Source organism: Myiozetetes cayanensis, unplaced genomic scaffold (genome assembly GCF_022539395.1).
Source record: "Myiozetetes cayanensis isolate MyiCay16 unplaced genomic scaffold, myiCay2020 scf3, whole genome shotgun sequence".
Taxonomy (NCBI): Eukaryota; Metazoa; Chordata; class Aves; order Passeriformes; family Tyrannidae; genus Myiozetetes; species Myiozetetes cayanensis.
The window spans coordinates 44,445,316-44,466,032 of NW_026087521.1; positions in this window are offsets into that span (position 1 = coordinate 44,445,316).

Below are 20,717 nucleotides of genomic sequence, written 5' to 3' on the forward strand. Positions count from 1 at the left end.
CAGGCATTGGCACACCGGGAGCACTGCCCCACAGCCTATCCAAAAGACCCAGAGTGGCCAGCAGGCCAGAAGTCCCTCCTGGAGGGGGGTGGCCACAGGGAGCCAGAGCAGATAAAATTAACACCATGTGGCCATTGTGTGGTCACTACCTTGTCATCTCCTGGACTCCTGCAGCTGGAACTACACTGGATCTGAGGTGCTAGCTATAATTTGTCTTTTTCTCTCTCTTTCTTTGCTTCTCCTCATCCTCTTTCTTGATACTTGGGTATGTTAAAGCCAAATGGGTTACATTTTGCTAAGTTGTATGGGCTAGCACATGCTAAGTCAATGCTTTGTGGAATGGTTTATTTTGGTTGAATGTTACCCCTAAACTTTTGCCAAATTCCCTTATTTTCTTAAAGTTTAGCAATAAAAGTGTGTTATTTGACCTCCTGAGTAATGTGTGCAACATCTCCCATGCACTCTCTCAAGATAATAGAAGAACAAGACCCTTTTAATAAATCTGGCAAGCTAATTTTTGGAGCCCTGTATATTTTTAAAGTAAAACCCCTTCAGTGAGCTCATATCTCAGACCTGAGGTCTTACAGTTGGGGTTGTTTGACCTGGAGAAGACAGGGCTCCGAGGAGACCTTCTGGCAGCCTTTCAACATACAAAGGCTTATAAGAAAGACAGAGACATTTTACTAAGGCATGTAATGATCGTAAAAGGGGCATAAGTTTTAAACCAAAAGAAAGTAGATTTAGACTGGACATAAGAAAGAAATTCTTTCATGATAACAGTAGTGAGACACTGGAACATGTTGTCACAGAAGCTGTGGATGCCCCTCCCTGGAACTGTTCAAGAGCAGGCTGAATGGGACATTGAGCCACCCATATCTGGTGAAAGATAACCATACCTATGGGGGTTGGACTACATCAACTTTAAAGGCCTCTTCCAATCCAAACCATTCTGTGATTATATTATTCTGTGATTCTATTAGAACAAATTGTTTCAGGATCTTGCTCCTCAGTATGATACCTGCAGACTGGCTGCTATATCTAATTAAGTATACCACAAAAAGGAATTCCTCCCCAGCACACTAGAAATTTGTCAAATATTACTACTGAAATTCAGTTAAGCTGTGTACCAAGACATGCCTGGACAAGACTTCTAGGAGGTTTATTTCACTTATTATATTTATTCATTTTCCTACAACTATGTTAGAAATTCAAATAATGCTAGGATGAAGAGTTTTGATTAAAAAAAGAAAGAGCTAGAATCTCTATTCAGTATCTTGGTTTACTCCATATTTCTACTGAAACATTTTTTGATTCAAACATAATTTCTTTCTGTCTTATTTTTTTAGCACCTCCACTTTTTATCAATCATTTCACTAGAAAGGTGAATTGCTGCAGAACTTCCTGCTGAGATCATATTAGGAAGCAAAGGGAGTGTCACTGAGAAATATATTTTCATATTTTTGGTATCACCTTTCTGCTTTTAATTTCCTCTCTCTTTGTATGGGAGGAAGGGGAGAGTCCAGAGCACAGTGTCTGTAAGACTTACTAGATTATCTTCCTGTCATTCTCTGCTAATACAAGATTCTTCCTTGCATGGCATCAGCTGCTGTTTTGCCAAGGCATCAAAGACCCAAACAGACAAACATTCTCAGGAAGACTCATATCTCACTATTGCAAAGGCTTGTTTCATGCTTAGCCTAAACAATCCTTTTAAAGGTCTTCCATATAATTCTATCAAATAGTAACACCCAAACTATTTTCCTTCCTTGGAATTTAACAGGCTTCCGTTATATGCAGATTTTTGTGAGAAAGCTGTTTGTTCTGTGAGCATCATACACAGTTGTTGCACCACATAATTATCCAGAAACAGATTAACTTTCAGTCCCAAAATGTCACAATTCTTGTAGACAGCTAAAAAAAGCCCTAAAGAACAAAAATGTGCAGGCAACCTTAGCTATTGGTTTTGTTATAAACTTCAGCTTCACAGAAGTAAAGGGTTCTAAGAGCTTGTATTTGTGCAGAACTTTGAAGATAAAAATATTGAAAGTTCTTTCTGTAAATATATATGTGATAGCTATGTAGAAGAGCACAGGACAAGAGCCTCTACGGTTGAGAAGCCACAATCTGAACTTACAGTGCAATAGCTGTTTGTTACACAGGACAGGATTTCAGTAATACCCACTCAGCATTCTTTTTTTTGTTTGTGTTCCAGTTTGAGTCTGTATATGACATGTTGAGAGGCACACACATAAGTATATACATGTACAGGCATTCCCTACTACTTATTTTCCAAATCTATCTTTCCAAACAAAAACAATACTAAAATAGAGACAATGTTGGGAGCTTATGGAATTTAGTAATTTAGACTGAACAATATTCCAAGAATTTTAAAATTATATTCAAACATTTTTTTAAAATTAATAAATTCAAATTTAACTCAGAACATGACAAGATGTGGAAATACACAATTACAATATAAATAGTGTATGTTTCTTAAACATACTCTTTCTCACATAAATGGAGGGAAGATGAAAATATTTCAAAATCAATATAGTTACATTTATTATTACTAATTCCATATTCCTTCATCATTACTGTAATAATAATAATAATAATCTAATCTTGAAGTATAGTTTACCTGCTTGTTTTCTAGCAACTTCCTAGTAATCATGATAAATATTTCTTACAAAAAAAAATCTGTAATGATCTTTCTTTCAAGGTTCCATTATTTTTGTTCCTGTTAATATTATATTTAGAAGATAAGAACCAGTTCCTTTTGGGAAAGGTGTTTCAGAGCTTAACTTTTAACAAGGCTACTTCCCTTCTTCATAGTTACTACATGGCCAAAAAATTCCTTAATACATTTATTTTATTTTCAAATCAAAAATCAAATAAAAAAGTAAGTTTAATGTGGCAATTCCTGTAAAACGAATGCTTTCCCCAATATTGTGAAAATGAATGTATGAGAGAAGAGTAAAAGCTCCTGGTTTGCATCACTCCTACACATCTGATAGAAAGTTCCCATCCATGACTCAGTGTGGTACAAGACAAGCAAGAAGCCCACATGATTACAGTGAATCTTAACTTGCAGCAACCAAGGAAATCTGGGGCTTTCCAGATCACAAGTGCAATGTAAGCTACTTTTGAGACTAATGAACTATTATTTCTGTCAATTCACTTGCATCAAATTTTAAACAGCACAGGGATCACAGACAGAAACTTCCCAAGGAGCAAGAGCTTCTGGTGACTGACACAATGCAATGATTTGCACTGTCGTCTGCAATGTGCAGACAGTGTGAGCGAATAGGAAAGGAGTAAATACATTACAAAAAGGATAGTCACTGCAGACAGTGATTTTAGAGCTTCTTCAGTTGCCTGTCCACAAACCACTGATGTATGAGAAAAAATTAGAACTAAGTTTGTGTTCTCCTATAAATTCCCCATTGTAACTTTCTTCCCCTTAGAACTGACCTCATCGTTGTTAGGGTGTATTTTTACCCACATTTACTTGTGCAAGTTAGAACAGATACACAGTGAAATACCATTTGAGGTATCATAAAGCTGGAGGAAAATGTTATGGTGAATTAATTTGATGAGAAAATGCCAATCCACCAAAATCAAAATGTGTTGTGCAAGGCTGTTAGCCTCACAGCCTTCTGGCAAGCCTTGTGTCATGATGACACTAGACGGGACATTGAGCACCTGCTCAATGCTCACCACTGAGCTCATGCTAAAACCGCCTCAGGGACCTGAGGACTTTCAGAGGTTGCCATGTGCAGCTTTCCAGAATTCTGTGCCCTTTCCAATGGCAACAAAACCCTGGGATCTCAATCCATTCTGAAGTTTTTGCTTCTCCTGCTGGTGTAGGGAATCTGGCAGCCTTGAAAACCCTGACTCATGCCAAGAATCAGAGGTCTGTCTGTCATGCTCATTGATCTTGGCTCCTACATGACACCAAGGCTCCTAACCTCCTGGCTGACTTTGCTTTCGTAGCCAAGCCAAGAGATGCAGTGCTTAGCTTTTCACTCTGGCTTTCACTAGGGATTTGCTACACCAGATGATTTGACAAATTCCTAGTTTTCCTCATGTAGACATCTTTATTTTTCATTTCAAAATGGATCACTGTTGGTCAGCAGGTCTGCACACTTGAGTTAACGCCAGCTTAGCTGTATCTTTAGATGTATCTTTGTAAAGCCACAGTCTTCTAAGGGTAAAATCAGCTGCTCTGCTCATCTAATCAAACTATATCTGTGTTAGAGGATCTGGTATTGAAAAGATACTTCCAGCAAAAAAATATTACATCTATATTTTTTGGCCTAGAAAAGTTACACCAAATTATCCTCAAGGTCTCTTTCAGTCTGGTATTCTGTGATTCAGTATGGTTTTTTCTTTGTACTCATATTTTAATGTTGGGGGTTTTTTAGGTCATAATGGTGCTGTACCAGTTGATCTCTGTATGCCAGCTAATCTCAATAGACATATGCCTTCTGCACAATGGTAGGACTTGAGTTACCATTATATTCTTTTTCAATTTTGTGGAAAGAAAACACTTCAATATGTGATAAGTGGCACTAAACTAACGAAATACAATGTTGGGTTTAGGTTTCACCACCAAGAAACTCAGATGACATTGCTAAGTGGTCTCACATCTTTTTGTTCTCCCTGGCACAAAGTTAACTTGCATCTGCAGTGAAGACTGGGTCAGAGCAACACAGGAATAACTGCTTCCCAGTTATGTGACTGGGAGCACATGATGGAGCAACTAGTTATAATGGCAAAGTTATATTTTCTAATCCCAGTAAATTCACCTTCAAATAGAGTACGAAAGGTATTTTCCATATTCTCTGCTGAAACCAAAGGAACAGACTCTGAGACAAAAATATACAATTATTCCTTCTGTAAAGATTAAACCAGACAAAATTTGTTTTTTCTCAATTTAAAATCAATACAGAAACAGTTCTGAAAACTTCAGGAACTTGTTCATCTCCAGTAGCCTCATCTAGAACAAGCCCCACAGCTCTGCTGCAAGGTAATTGGGAGAACTTAGCATCAGATTCCCTAAACAAAACCAGCTAGCTCCAAATTTACATACCTCCCCACACACTTTTTTTTTTTTTTTTTTGAGTGAGTCTCTTTCAATGCTTAAAATGGCCTGTTCAGACATCTGAAGAGTAGTAACAGAATTCAGAATAACTCAAAGAGAAGTTAAATAGAATATTGCTAAGGTTGGTTGCAGGTGCTAGTTCTGCACCAGCTTCTCCAGTTACTGTGTTTATTTGTTTTAAAATCACATTTTCAATTTTTTTATTTGTGTCTTCCCTTTGACTTCAATGAAGATCAACACACAGAAAGGAAGGATTGTATGAACTTTGGGCATGGATAACACACTACTTTAAAACAGTAGTTGCCAAATTTCTTGCAGAGTGAGATAAAATTTAATGTAAATTTTATATTACACTGATATATATTTCCTAATACTTTGCATGTAGATCATAAGTTAAAACACACCATTGAAATCTGTACCTACCTTTCATACTGTTTCATATAAAGCTTTCATTGATTGGGGTTTCTTGTGAAAGGATTTCAGTGTCCTGTTGAGGCTAAAGAGAAAAGATACAATGAGACATTCACAGGAATTGTGTTACCTCATGTGATTTGTCTCTCACTACTTAAGTTCCTTATTTTCTCTTCCATATAGTTTCCTTAAAGTTCATTTTATCAAATACACTTTCATGAAGGATGGATGCAATTCCAGATTTTTGATAGCTGTGAAAAACAAAAATAGCACTGATATTTTACAAGCAATACAGTCTGCTATTCCTAGATGATAATAGATTAAGATAATAAAATGCATATTCAAGAGCATGTTTTGTAGAATGCTTTGCAAGTCCCTGAGGTTTCCCTGTCTTCCTCGTACCCATTGAAACAGCTGAAATTTCACACTCAATGTGTGTCTTTGAAAGAGGGATTGCAAATAAAAATTGGGTTTTGTTTCCATGTAAAAAGTCTTTCGGGGTCAGTCAGCAGTTTCCTGGATCTAAGTGTGCACCTACAGCTCCCAGGAGAGCTTCACTCCACCAAGCTGAGTTTGGTTCCACCTTGCACCTTTGCAAGACAGGGGGGTTTAGAACCTCAGGAGGAACAATGGGTTACAATTCACTCAGCTGGCCAGTTGCCTCACTAAGGCACACTAAAGATTTTGCAGAACTAATGTGGGGGTTGGTCTTTTGCCAGAAGAGCTAGACTTCAAAGTCTCCTTTACAGTATTCATCTTAATACAATGCTTTCTTCAATTTTCAGATATACAGCCTCTTTGTTTAACACCTTATTCCTAGAGACCTAACAGCAGGGAGTTTGGGTCCTTTATGTTTCCAAGACAGAGAGTAGGGAGTTATAGGAAGCCCAGGCTTTTCTTCCTTGCTCCTGGTCCCCATGGACTTTTTTGAATAGCATATATAAGGCGTGTAAGATGAACCCACTCATCCTGCAGCTGGTGAGCAGCATCAGGGGAGAGATATAGCAAAGTAGAAACGGAGGACTGATTTACATCTATGCAGAGAATCACTTCCGTGTGGCCTTCCCCATTTGTGGCCTCATGGCCAATGCAGCCCATCCAGGATGGTGCTTACATGCTCAAAGCAATGTTATTTTAATATTTGAGTACCTGCTGTGTCATAAGTGGCACACTGTTTTTTTGAATGAGCGCAACATCCTCTGACAGAAGGATGTTTTCAAGGTAGCATTCCCTGACTTCTGAGAGTTTATTATACTTCTTTACTGTTAGCATTGCAGAGAAAGCTCGTGTAGACTCTAATACTATGTCCAACACAAGTTCAGTTCTTTCTAGGACTGCAGCTTACCTGGTCAGGACTGGATACTTGTTCTCATTGAATTCAATCACAGCTTTGCCCAGACCTTGCTGGAACAATAACAGCAGGGGTTGGCATACATATGAAATGATGTTATAAGAATAATTTCAGGCAAATGAGAAGGTCCAGACTAGATTAACTTCATGTCCAGACACTCCAAAGTGAACACTGCTGTTAGCACTAGTGGTGTCAAGCAGCAGACAGGCCCCACAGAGGGGAGAGAACTAAGTCAGGTCAACACAGAGATGCACATCCCCAGTATCACCTTCACTTCCAGTAGTAAGAGGCTGATTAATTCTTAGAGGTAACATTCACTTTTTTGTCTAATAATTATGATTCTGGGAATTCTTACTGCTAATTTTTTTTTCTTAGTTCTTGCTAAACTACTCTGTGACATTCACTGTCAGACAATATTTACTTACATATCTTGGAAAAAGCATATTCTTTTGATTTACTGTCTTTTAATCTCACTTAAAGTCTCTTCATTTTTGGGGTGTTGGGCTGGAAGACAAAAGGCTTCAGTCCTGCCTTCCCACATACCAGTCCGGAAGTTTGTGTGGTCCAACTTGAAACCAAGAGCCTTGACTGCAATCCCTATGGCACTCACATCCAACCTACTTCTTCATCCCAGGGAGGAAGGAAGAACTTGTTCATGCAGCAAACACAGCTGTATGCCTTCTCCTGTGCCTGTGACATCCCAGTACAGACGACCAAATTTTTGCTACTAACAGCCCGTTAGAAGAGGTGATGGGCAGGGTTTGCTGCTGACTGTGAAGGGAGAGGAAAAGATGAAGGAAACACTGATCTTACCCAAAGGCAGGAATTAATCCATGCTAGACTGTTGGGGGTGAACAGGAGGAGGAAGAGGATTTTAAAAGGTGGAAAGAAACAACTTCTGGTGATGTGGGCCTCACAGTATAAGATAAATAGACTGTCTCTGTTAGACTGTAAGCTTTCTCTCACAAGAGAGAGCAGGCTGCTTTTGATTGGACAGTGTCTGGTCAAGGTATCTGCCCTTTCCAATTAGGTACTTAAAAGTTGTCTGAAGATTCATGTATCCCCCCTTTTTTGTATCTGTCAATCCAGAGTCCTGATCAATGCCCTGTCCAAGTTTTTGCATACCTCTCCCATTTTCTAGAACCTTCCTTATCTGCCCTATAAAAACCTTCAATTTTGTAAAATAAAGGGAGATCAGCCCCTGTTTCGAACAGCCATAGCTGCTATTCTGTGCAACTTACCTCTTGTCTTTTGTTATGAGCTTGGCCGGTACTTAATATCTGGGTGAGACAAACTACGACCCTACCGAGTACAAAAAAAGAAACTGCAGCTCAGCTATGAGAATCCTGCTGGTCTGGAGTGATCCTTTTCCCCAAACCGTGTCACTAGACAATGTGAAATACAGAAAGTATGTCTCAACAGAGCATGCAGTAAGCAGTTGTCCTGAATTAATGTAGAATTCCCCGTCTTCTCAGAAGGACTTTGTTTGACACAGCCCTGACATAATAAAAACAAAGGGCATTTGTGAGAAACACTCCCTATGCAGTAAAAATTTCAAGGCTCCTCATGCTGTCCAAACATTATCAAAATAGATCAATATTGCAAATGTTGTCTCCCAAATTGCCATCATTGTTTACATTTGACTCTGATATAACCTCAGGAATATAACAAGCTGTAATAACCACCCTTTTGACGTTAATGATTTCCCAGTGTGATGTGAGACATTATGCTGACACATGTATCTGTCTTCCTGTTGTGTACTAGGCAAAGTATTTTGTAAGAAAGAGGACGCTGCAGAAGTGAGAGTAGTCAATAATTCTTTTGGCCTACCAGATTCTATTAATTTTAAATTTCTGTCATATAACCAATTCTTGGTACTTATATTGGCTTTCAATTAGTCATTTCAGCAATATAGGGGATCTTTTAGATTTTAAAGATGCTATGAAACTCCTGCTGAATACACATAGCCATCTTATATCTATCAAGCAAAACTGTTATAGATGGCTACGTACAAAATACTATGCTCTTTTAAAACCAGTAATTTAATGACTGCTCTGCTACTAAATTCCTCAACTTCTCAAATGGAATAGTTCATTTTCCCACTGAGATGCATTTGAGTGTGGTTGCCTTTCTCCTTTGGTGCCTTTGATGAAGGCCAGCCTACAACTTCATTTGAATTCACTAAAACTACTACTACACTTAATCTTAGGTACATAGCTGCATTCTTGACAGAGTGAGAATTTTCTTACTAGTATGTCTTACCATTGGGACAGGAAAAGAATGGCTGTTACTCTGTGCTGAACACCAGAGTTTAAGAGAACATGGCTGAAGGAGTTGCATGATTAGCTATACAATGACCACTCACATTCAGGGCTATTGACTGGATCCCAGCAACAGATGCCAGAGTCTACATGCAACAACTTTTCAAGGCAAAGATAAGGTATATGTAGACAGACAAGTGCAACTGATTTTTATTGTGAAGTAGCTCTGCACACACTCAAGACAAAGAAAGACAAAAAAAGCTGTTTAGTGATACAAGCCAAAGGCAAAGTGTTTCCATAGCAAATGGCCAAATGCTTGGGATTTTCTGATTCTATTCCTACTGCACCATGAGCCTTAAACGAAGTTAGTGCAGTCAAGGGGTGGGTTATGCTTTCTCAGCTGTTCACACAAAAGAACACTTTGCACCTGTTCGCAGTGAATGAAAGTTTGCTTTGTGTAAAAGCAGTTCATCACTCCAGCCTTGGTATCTGGGGGGGGAGGTGCAAGCAGAGCCCAGACATGTTCTGGCTGAAATCAGCATGCTACTGAGGAGAAAGAGGAAGGCTGAAGGGCAGGTCCTGCAATCAAGTTTCATAAGATTTAACATGTAAACATGCCCCCACCTGAAGTTTGATGTCATAGCAAATGCAAACAGCAGGGATAGTCTGCTAAGTGTAAGCAAGAGAATGTGTATTTTTCACTTTAATCCCAGCTCTATTTATTTTACTGTATTTGCTTAAGGCTGGAGTAATTTTCCTATCTACCACTGAGGTATTATTCAGAAAAACCTACACTACATTGTCCCTGTATAATTATAAAGCAGTGCACTCCATACTTCCTTTGATGTTCTCTTAGATTTACATCTCCTAAACTGTTATTTGCCTCAGAGATTGCCATTAGGTTTGTATCAGGCCCTCAGCTGGGGGAAATGAGTGTAGGTCTGTGCAATCTCAGGGAAGCCTCAGAAGTTCATGTCAGTGAGAGGGTCTGGACTATCTTGGAAAAGTCATTTCTCAGGTGACACAGTTATGGCAAGGGCATGGATTGTGGTTATAGCTGAGAAAACATGAGGAGCTTGGCAAGTATTTCTACATTAAAAAAATAAATAAAAAATGTATTTAAAGCCAAAATCCCATAACTAAAATAGCAGCTTCTCCTTTTTTCATGTCAGCTGGTGACCCAGCAGTCTAAATGCTTCTCCTCAGCACAGGAATCACAAACAGGGCACATGGGCCATCCATCCGGGCCAGCACAGCAGCAGTGAGATAGACCTAGATTTCCTCTACATCTTCACTCTTCTGACCTTCAGAATATATCACCTCCCACCCCCACTTTAATCCTCAAGTCTTTACTTTGGAGCTTATAATAAATCAATAGACAGCAGAAGAAAATCCCTGTGGGAGCAGCAATTGTTGCCCTATTATAAAAGCTTCAATTCCCCACCTGCCACTTGATCAGCAAAAAGCTTGGATTTCCCACTCCAGTCCAGATTATGTAAAACTATTCAAATCCTGAGTGACAGTAGTTATGAAGACAGCTGTTGGACTCTCCAACTGGAGGAGGCAGGAGCAAATGCTATGGAGTCCAGTAAGAGCTGTCTTTCTATTCACCCTCACAGAGATCCTTGCAATGCCTTTGTTTTTCCTTCTTTTTTTTCTTTTATAAGTTCAGGTGGAGGGTTATGAATAATCAGTCAAAAAAGCTAAACATTCCCAAACCAAATGTTCTCAGAAATGCCCTTTAAAAACAGGCACTGATTCAGAGACCGTTCTCACACTCACACGCTCCCCTTACCCCCACCCAGCCAATCCCCTTTCTCTCCCCACCATTTTTGAGTAGTGTTATCTGTCATAGAAAGTGGCAGAGGATGGTGGGGTGATGCTGTGTGAACCAGTCATTTTTCAACACCATTCAGCTTAAAAAGTGTCTGAGAAGAATATTACACTAGAAAGACGCTATCATGTTTTCAGGCAATCAAATGTAGAGGCACTCCTCTTCAGCACACTAAAACTCCACCATTACCAAAATTACATTCTTGGTGGTATTTCAAACTACTGTTTACCAACAGGGGTTTGAAATTCAGGAATACAAAGTGGTTTCCCATGACAGTGGTAACCATGCATTGGGGAAGCTAGAGCAAGAATCCCAGCCACTCACCATCACACTGAATTGTGAAAGCCCTGTTGACTTCCCTTTGTTCATTGCATTCTGAATGCCCATGCCATAGTTACAGGAATAATTGGAGAAGCCTCTTGGTTTACACCCCTTTTTTACAAAGATTTGGCATCCACAGAAGTCAATAAGGAATGTTTTATTACTGAGAGGTGAATCAGGCCAATGAAGTTTTGCTAAATGTGCAATGTTCATTTGACCTACATCGCACCTGAGATCAGCTCTAACAGTATGTTGTATCAGCATTTGATAAAACCTCCAAGATGCATAACAAAAACATACATGAAACATGCCTATTGCACTATGACCACAATCTTTTCAACCTTATCTTTAGTTCTGATCAAGAGCTTATTTCTTATCTTTGTTGCATTTGTACAGCCACATTTTTCATGTACAAACCCTGGCCTTTAATTTGTTTGGTTTGGCAACACAGTAAAACAGTATCAACAGGAAAATTAGAGATCCCCTTTCTGTCCTCTTGCGGTCAGGTCAAAATCCTGGCACTTCCCAGGCTGACAGGCCGTGCAGAGCTCAGCCATAGCCCTTGCACTCACGCTCCTCCTAAGCCAGGATCAGGTTTGATTCTCTTTACGTGTTAGTTATCTTAAAGGAAGGTGCCTAACCCCCTCCCAACCTAGTCTTCTGAGAGAGGTCAGATGAACTGCCTGCTTGGTTGCCTGATCAGGAGGTTAGCTGAGCCCAACTGACTTTTATATGGCTAAGAGTAAGCAAAGCCTGCCTAGACTGAAGGGATCATTATATCTCCAGAGTTCATGCCAGAATTTCAATCTGCCACAGAACTGAAAAAAAAGAAAAGACTTAGTTTTCTTTAGTGTCTTTAATTTTGCTAGCATCCAAAACATTCACCAATTCACAGTACTCACATTTACAAATCTCTCTATCAAAAAGTTTTATTTCTGAATGAAACTGTCACAGATGAGCACGAAAACAAAAATAAAAGCAATGGCAAACTTGAGTTCTGATGTAAAGAGGATTGGTAAGCAAAGTATTTCATTTAATGAAATAAATTTATATAATTAATTTTAAATGGTAGGATTTGTGTCACTGCATTACCATTTACATAATAATAAATACTTCTTTCTCACTGGTTGTTTCCTATGAATTTTGAGGTAGTGGATGGGTAAGCAGAACTTGTATAGCTCTTGAAATTAACGGAACACTCCTGATTTAGAGAGATCATCAGTTTCCTTTGCAGGGATGAGGAGCATTCAGTGTAAGTTACGTTGAAGTGAGAATGGAAGATATACAATCCTTTACGGAAATAGCTCTTCCTATACTCTGCTATATTGCATTTATAGCTAATTATTTGACCATGTGAATAGTTCACAGATGCAAGTTTCAAATATAAATATTTATGCACATGGCAAACAAATAGCAGATACACATTTATTTCTTTGTTAGCCTTTTTTCCCTGAGAAACATTATTCTAATATATTTAAAAGTTTCACAGCAGAAAGGGAGTAGGAGGCACTATCAGGTTCCAGCTCTGCACCACTATTTGCCGCCAAAGAATGTATTCTAACAAGGCTGGGACAACAAGAGAGAAAATCTAAAGTCTAATTTGAGAAAGGGATCTTTGAAAGGGTAATTCCCTTATGAGTATAAAAGTACATGGGTTTTTCTCTGCCTCAGAAAGACTCAGTAGTAGTTTCAGAGTGGTGCTGCCAGTGGACATTTTCTGAATAAACACTACAGTTGTTCTTCACACACACATTCGGAACACAGTGGCCTTCTGTCACTGACATCAAGAGACTCTTCCAGGCACCTGGCACATCCTGGGATTGTGCTCAAACCATATGTTAATCCAGTAGATATTTTAAATGGAGTGAACTTGGCAGTTTAAGGTCCGTCCCCAGAGATAACATTATCAGAATAGCTATTTGTCACCAGTGGGAGCAAACACAGGCGTCTATCAGACTCCTTCTTTCCACAGCTTTTGCCAGAACCTGATAGGAAAAAAAAATACCAGAACTTCAGGAATCAGAGTTCTTGCTACACTTCTTGCTACACTTATTTATTGACAGTGTTATGTATAATTCTATGGTATGTCCAGCTATCTGACCTGTAGCCCTAGCAAGCATAGCTTTAACCAGTGGAATCTCAGGAAGACCCCAATTAAACATGTAATGTTTCCATCTCCATTACATATGTGTAATGTTTCTCATTCAGCATTCAGATCTGACTGTGTGCGTTACCCAAAACATAAAGCTATACAGTTTCAGTCTTTATCAATTCCTTCATTCTTTCCTCTTGAACTATTCCAGACTTCAACACACCGAGTTCAGAGAGAGTTCAAGCTCACTACTTATACCAGGAGGGCTAAAATATTTGGTTTCCATTTCACAAGGATCATTGCAGGTTCATAGAGCGGGTAAAAGGCAACGCCTAATATTTGTGCCAGCCTGGCACTCAGTCCATGCTGTTCAGCCTCCTACCTGCGTTCCTTGCAGAGCTGGGATGGAAATCATTTGCGGCTAGAAAGGTTTGACACATCAAAGGGATGCTGTTAAACTGGTAGGCTTAAAATGTTATCTGTGCTCTCTTGTCTATGTTTGTTTGTAAAATCCACATTAACTTTTCAATATAGAGATGTCTTCTTTCCAGGCACAGCTTGGAGTGAATACTTTTCTAGGTCAGTATCACTGTCAGAATTGGTAGCAGCCTTAGTCCAGTGAATATGCAAGGGTAAAATAAAACTAAGTGCCCACACACAAAAAAAGGGGGAAAGGGTAAAGACATCTTAGGGAGGGAATAATTTTTTGGACTTGCAGAACATTATCAGAAATGGTTATGAGAAACAACAGATTTTTGAAAGGTAGGGAAATTATATACCATGTACATTCCCAAATCTAGGCTTCAAATCTCGTATTTTTTAAAAAAGGCATAATATATTGGTTTATTTTATTGACTTGTTTGTAGCTTATGATAAAAAATGCATCATATGACAGGCATTATCCACTAAACTACAGTGTACACTAAGGGGGCAAAAAAGAAGAAAATTCTACATTCCTTCAGATGGAAATGTTTTCAGTAAATGGAAGATGAGAGGATTGTCATTGAAAAGTGTGTTCCTAAAATTAAGTGCAACACTTTTTTCAGACTTCCAGACCTATTGAGGTATTTGCTTCAAAAAGAAACTGACAGCAGCAACAACAAAGTACTGCTGCTGAATGAACACAACATTTAATTTAGTGATTTAAAATATGGTGTACAAATGAATGTTATCCCTTCAGTTTTAACAGATTAGGTGGTGAATCTTTATCACACCAGTGTAAGTGGGAACATATTCCCTTCTCTTTGCTTAGAGAGCAAGTTCCAGCACAGGGCATACAGACCATGGCAGAAGGCAGGGCTGGTCATGGAAGGGCTGGAGTGACTTTCACCCCATGGAGGGTACAGCCCTTGTTTCTGGACTTGAAAGTGACCCCAGCCTGACAGTATGAAGGCTTGCCCTTTCCTGGGTACAGACAGTGCTACAGGTGAGCAGCCAGCAGTACCAGGTACAGACAGAGCTACAGATAAGCACTGGCTGTGCCTTTTGCTCATTCCAATTGCCTCTGACCCGTGCAACGTGGTCACTTGTTCCTTGTCATACTACAAACAGCAAATGCATTCCTCCATCCCTTTGCTTCAAATCAAATGGGTCTTTTAAGTACATGTGGGTGGCAGGTTTGCAGAACTGTAGGCTCCCTAAGGCAAAGCCAGTGTGCTCTGATTTTCCTGTACAGAACCCAGCAGAATGAGTCCCTAAACCTAATTTGCAGCCTCTAGGCACTACACTAATATCACTAATTTAATACAAATGACAATAAGAGGAAGGGACACACTATTCACAATACAGACTTCCCATCCACAGATGCTTGGCAAGACTTCAGATCTGCATTTAGGGAGCATGTAAGCTTTGCTGAAATGGCCATTCTTTGTACAAACATGCCTCCAAGCAGCAATAAAAAGAAACAGATGCAGATTAACACTAACAAATCACATACCCATTGCACTATACATGTAACCTAATGGATGTGAATAGTCCTACTGCTTTACATCTGTTACAGGCACACAGCCTTGTTGAAGGCATGCTGGAGTCCTCTCACAGCATCAGCTCTCCCCAAAAGTGAGGAGTCTGGCTGCACAGAGAATAGCGCCCACACAGAAACTGGGGGACACCAGAGAAGGGTAAAGTGGAGTACAACTGCCTTCACTTTGCCTAACAAGCTCTCAGGATTCAAGGTATCTTATGAAAAGTTATCTCAGCTCCCTCTGCCTTCCATGTGCAGATTGATGGGGTAGGTTGATTTATTCATCCCAATAGTTAAGGGGCCTGTTATTAATCAATAGTGGTTGGAGAAGAGCAGGAGCCTGGCTATCCAACCTACACTGACCTCTGAATTTGTAGATGACTGAAGTTGGGTGAAATAAATCTCACTTTGAAGGCTGACTGAGCTCTTCTGCCACTGCAACCAAAAGTGAAGTTATAGATAAGTAAGTAGATCCCCTGCTGTCTAGGGCAGTCAATTCTCAGTCACAGTGCAATAGGTAGTTGTGACCTGTAGGCAAGCACTTACAGTTCGTGTCTACTTTTGGTGTCATGTTCCTCTTCCTTCTACTGACTAAACAGAGACAGACACTGGCAACATCAACTAGAACAAGGCTCAAAATAGTTATTGTTCTCTTGATTTTACACACTGTCATAGGTGTGACAACATAATCATTTACCCAGACCAGATGACTCAGAATCCCCAAGAGTTCCCATAAGAGTTATGGATTTTGATGTCCCTATGCATTTTGAAGAAGGGATTCATAAGTGGGAAGTGGGACTGCCAAAGGGCATGGTGAAATAGAGTTCGTAAATAATTTATTTTATCCCCAAATGGATCAATCTTGAATTCTAAAATTCTGTAAATGAATCCTTTCTTAAAAAAAAAAAAAAAAAAAGAGAGAGAAAGAAAGCTGTTGTTGGTAGAGTCATATGTTTGTTTGTCTACATAACATGAGTTTTCTGTAGGTAGTCTCAGAACCCTGCTACTTCCTCTCATTTTTAAGCTGCCCTCTTGTGTCTTGTTATCAGCTGTTTTCAACTTGCATGAATTCACACCTCTGTTCACCTGCATCCTCTTGGCACGTACAGAAACGGAGAGTCAATGACCTTCCATGCTACCTCCACTTCTCCTCTCAAAGGAGCTATTATGTGGCTCACTGGAAGAGAACAAGCCCAGTTCTGTTTCAGTCAGCATGACTCTTACAGTATAAACACTGAAAAAAACCCTCTCCACGTAGCTAGCCTCATTTCGTATTAGTCAAGAAAGGTCAAGGCAAAATTGGAGTCAGGAAAAAATTGGTCAGTACTTGGAAGCAGTCCCACTTGAGCCTGATTTCCTGTTTCTGAAAAAAAACCAACCACACTGCCTTACATTATCTGAATATGAAGTTTAGTGAATATTGCTACACATGCCCCACAAACACTTTTTACACACAGTAATTCCTTGAGTGCCTTAAAAAACACTCAGTATAATTAAGGAGACTAAGGGGTTACCAAGAACCAGAAAAAAAAATGCAAAGTCTGAGATTTGTATTCTTTCCATCTCTATTTATATTATAGTGTTGATTTACCTCTAAAGTTAGTGGCAATTCCTTCTAGAAATACACCCAGGCAAACAGAAGAAACCAAACGGGCAGCTTCCCATTTAGTCCCCAGACCCACTATTGTGGATTCAAGAGTAATTCAGTCAGTTTGAATTTCAAACTGGGAAAAGGCAGACAAAGCTGGTTTGATCTTTTGTTATTTTGTTAATCAGTCTAGAAACACGAAAGCACAATGTACCTACTATATCTGAAGTAAACTAATTAAAATATCAGTCTGTAGAGAGAATAATTAGATTCATTATTGATTAAATAGCAGAAGAAAATGACAGTTTGTTAGCTGTCTGTTTTTAATGGGATATCTGTCAAAGAAATTCAGTCCCCCCATTCCTTTCAGCCCCATTCTTCCATCTGGCTGCAAATTCTCATGGACAAACCAAATAACAACGTGAGGCAGACAATGAAATAACCTCTGGGTTTTATGGATTTGAGGCTCCAGGAGGTATGAGAAAGCACTTCACATTACTGTTTCAGCACTGTAGGTGTTCAATAGATACACAGTTGTATCCCAGGGAAGATATCTTCTGCAGTAGCATTAACTAGCAGTGATTTTCTTGCTCCTCAGTACTTCTTGTAAGCTGTCTGCATCCTCATTGACTGCCCTAAGCACAGTGTTTTATGATTAGAGAGAGAAGTATCTAGGGTTTGGGTATTCTGGTGGGTTTTTTTCCTTTCCACAGCAATCGACTGTCCTCTCTATTATCCTGGATTATTTCTGAAGTGGAAAAACTAATCTCTTCTCATCATACACAAATAAAATATCACTTTCTCAATTTTCTTCTGAATATAAATTCTTTAGTCCACATTAAAAGGGAGATTTCTGCAACAGTAACCTGTTTTTCCCTATCTGAAATGAAGGGTCATCATGGCTGACATCTTTTCATTGATGGTGAAGGTGTGAAATTTTTCAGAATACAATGCATTATAGTTGCATGAGTCAGTCATTGACCTCTTCATCAATGCTTCATAAGAAGTGTTATTATATTCCTCTTCATAAGAACCAGATGATGCAGTCAGCAGACTGAAAAAACGAACCAATTTATTCCAGAAAATACTTTTGATACTCCCTGATTCACAGCAATATAACTTTTTTCTTCAACTTCCTCAACTTACCAACAACATGCTTGATTTCCTATCTCCAGATACCCAAATGATGACTCCAACTCTATTTCCCCCAACAACTCTGCATGTTTGTCAGTACAACTGATGTCTTCTCCCACTCTCTGCCATATGCTTTCTACTCCTTGTTGCCAGCCTCCTAAAGCTGTTCATCTTGTTTTCTCACCAGCATTTTCTCTGGCACAGTTCAGTCACTGCTCAGAGCTTTGCAATATCCAGCAGGGCAGACACAGTTTGTGTAGTAACACATTCCTGCACATGATTATGTCACTGCCCATGAATGAGCATGAGCATTCCCAGGAGTAGAGCACCTGGGAAGCACCTGGGAAGATGTAACTTGGTGGGGACAGAGCTAAACAGTTCAGAAGCAAGGTCTGTCCCAGGAGAAAAAAAAATTGCCTACCCAGACTGATACAATTCCAGGTCTTTCCTCTCAGCCTGAGATGTTCTGCCCCTCCATGACTGGGCATAGCCTCCCCTCACAGCCTGTCTCAAGCCCAAGAATCATGTCCCCAGCGTCTCACCACCCTAATTATAAAAAATTTCTTCCTTATATCTACTCTGAATCTACCCTCCTTTGGTTTAAAACCATTATCCCTTGTCCAATCCCTAAAGGCCCTGCTAAAAATTCTGTCCCCATCAGCTGGAAGAGAATGACATTCAGCGTGACAATGGTCATGAAGGACAGAGAGGAAAACATGTCAGAAAAGTCTCCCTGCTGCCTTGCTCAACTTTAATGTCTGCTGTACTGAGTCAGATTAAATGAAAGAGCAAACTCTGGGACTTCCTGGTAGAACTGCTGCCTCAGCTCCTGTATCACACCCACTTACAGTGTCGAGCACAGACTGTTTACACTTCACAAAAGAGGAGCAGCTCACAGAGCGAGGCTGTCAGAAGTCTCACAACTGGTTTATTTGCTCTGGTCATTGTATGTACAATGACAAAGCTTATGTTGCTCCTACTCTGAAGTATTAGGGATGTGTATGACACCAACTAGACAACTAGCTGTGATAATCCACTCCTCCTCAGTATTAGCAATGCTTCCCAGCTCTGCGTTGACCTCAGGGAAGCTTGTGCTGATCTCTGTGTTGACTTCCCTGGGGTGTGAGAATAAGGTAGCAAAGAATGTTCATTATAGTCTTTTACTATTGACCTGGAATCAGCTTGCCAGCCTTTAATTATTAGCCAATTATAAACCAAGGAGGACCATGAAGATGACTGAGGGCTGGAGGAGCTCTCCTATGAAGACAGGCTGAGAGAGTTTGGGTTGTTCAGCCTGGAGAAGAGAAGGTAACTTTATAGCAGAGAGGAGAGACTTTATAGCAGGCTTTCATTATCTAAAAGGGACCTACAAGAGAGCTGGAGAGGGACTTTTCACAAGGGCATATAGTGATAATAATGAGGGTAATGCCTTCCAACTAAAAGAGGGCAGGTTTAGATTAGATATAAGGAAGAAATTCTTTACTATGACAGTCATGAGGCACTGAAGCACGTTGCCCAGAGAACTTGTGCATCCCATCCCTGGAAGTGTTCAAGACCATGCTGGATGGGGATTTGAGTAACCTGGTCTAGCTGAAGGTGTTCATGGCAGGGGAATGAGGTGATGGTAGGTGGAATGATATGATTTTTTTCCCAGGGCGCCTCCAACTTACTAGATGCTTTTGTGTGCAGGCAACGTGATCAAGTTTCTAGACAGGAGAGCCAGTACGTTAAAGAGCTACTCAGGTCACAAGCCAGAGTAGCCCAGTTCAGACGTGTGAGACACATAATTCTCTAGGTCTGCAGTTGATGGCTGGGTGAGTTTCCCTACTATATCTCCAAAACATCCAAAACTATGGTTAGGCATCCCAAATGAGGCTTATATCTATATTAGGCTGTGAAGAATCACTTTCTGGCTACATTAAGCCAATTTCTATTGACAGTAGAGGAAACTTGTACACCTACCAGGCACACAGGCATTTCCCCATAGACAGCAAATTTAGTTTTGATTCTGAGTTGAAACCCATTCTGCAAAACTGGTAAGGAACAGATAGAGCAATCAAACTCTTCCATTTTCAGCAGCTCACTAATGTTGATACCTGAAAAAACAGAGGCAATTTATATATCATCCAAAGAGAGAAAGTAAATTGTAGTGTAAATTATGAAACTGGAACAAATCCATCTCAGGGTTTTGGATTAGATATAAACGTGGGGCATAGTATCATTATTGAAGACTAGAACATGTCCTCATATGCAGGCAAAACACTTATATTCCATTCTATCCTCTGTCAGAGAGGATTTGAACCTATGTATTTTACTACTAGTATACTGTCCTAAGAATCAAGCTATCACGTGTTCTTCCTCCTTCTTCCCATAGTGACTGCTCTTTGTATGAAGGCATTAAATGTTTCCTCATCCCAAAAGTAAGAGAAAGATTACATTTAACAGTCCTTGGGGCACTCAGCAAATGAAAGACCTCTACTCCAGTTCCTGAGCTCCATGAAGAGGGAAAACAGCTTTGAACTAAACTCCGTAGACAGAGAACTGAAACTTTTGATTTGGTTTGATTTTTTTTTAATAGATATCAGGTTTATAGATAACACAAATCAGCATGATTGAAACTTTAGACAAAGCATTACAAATATGACCTATTGATCCCTA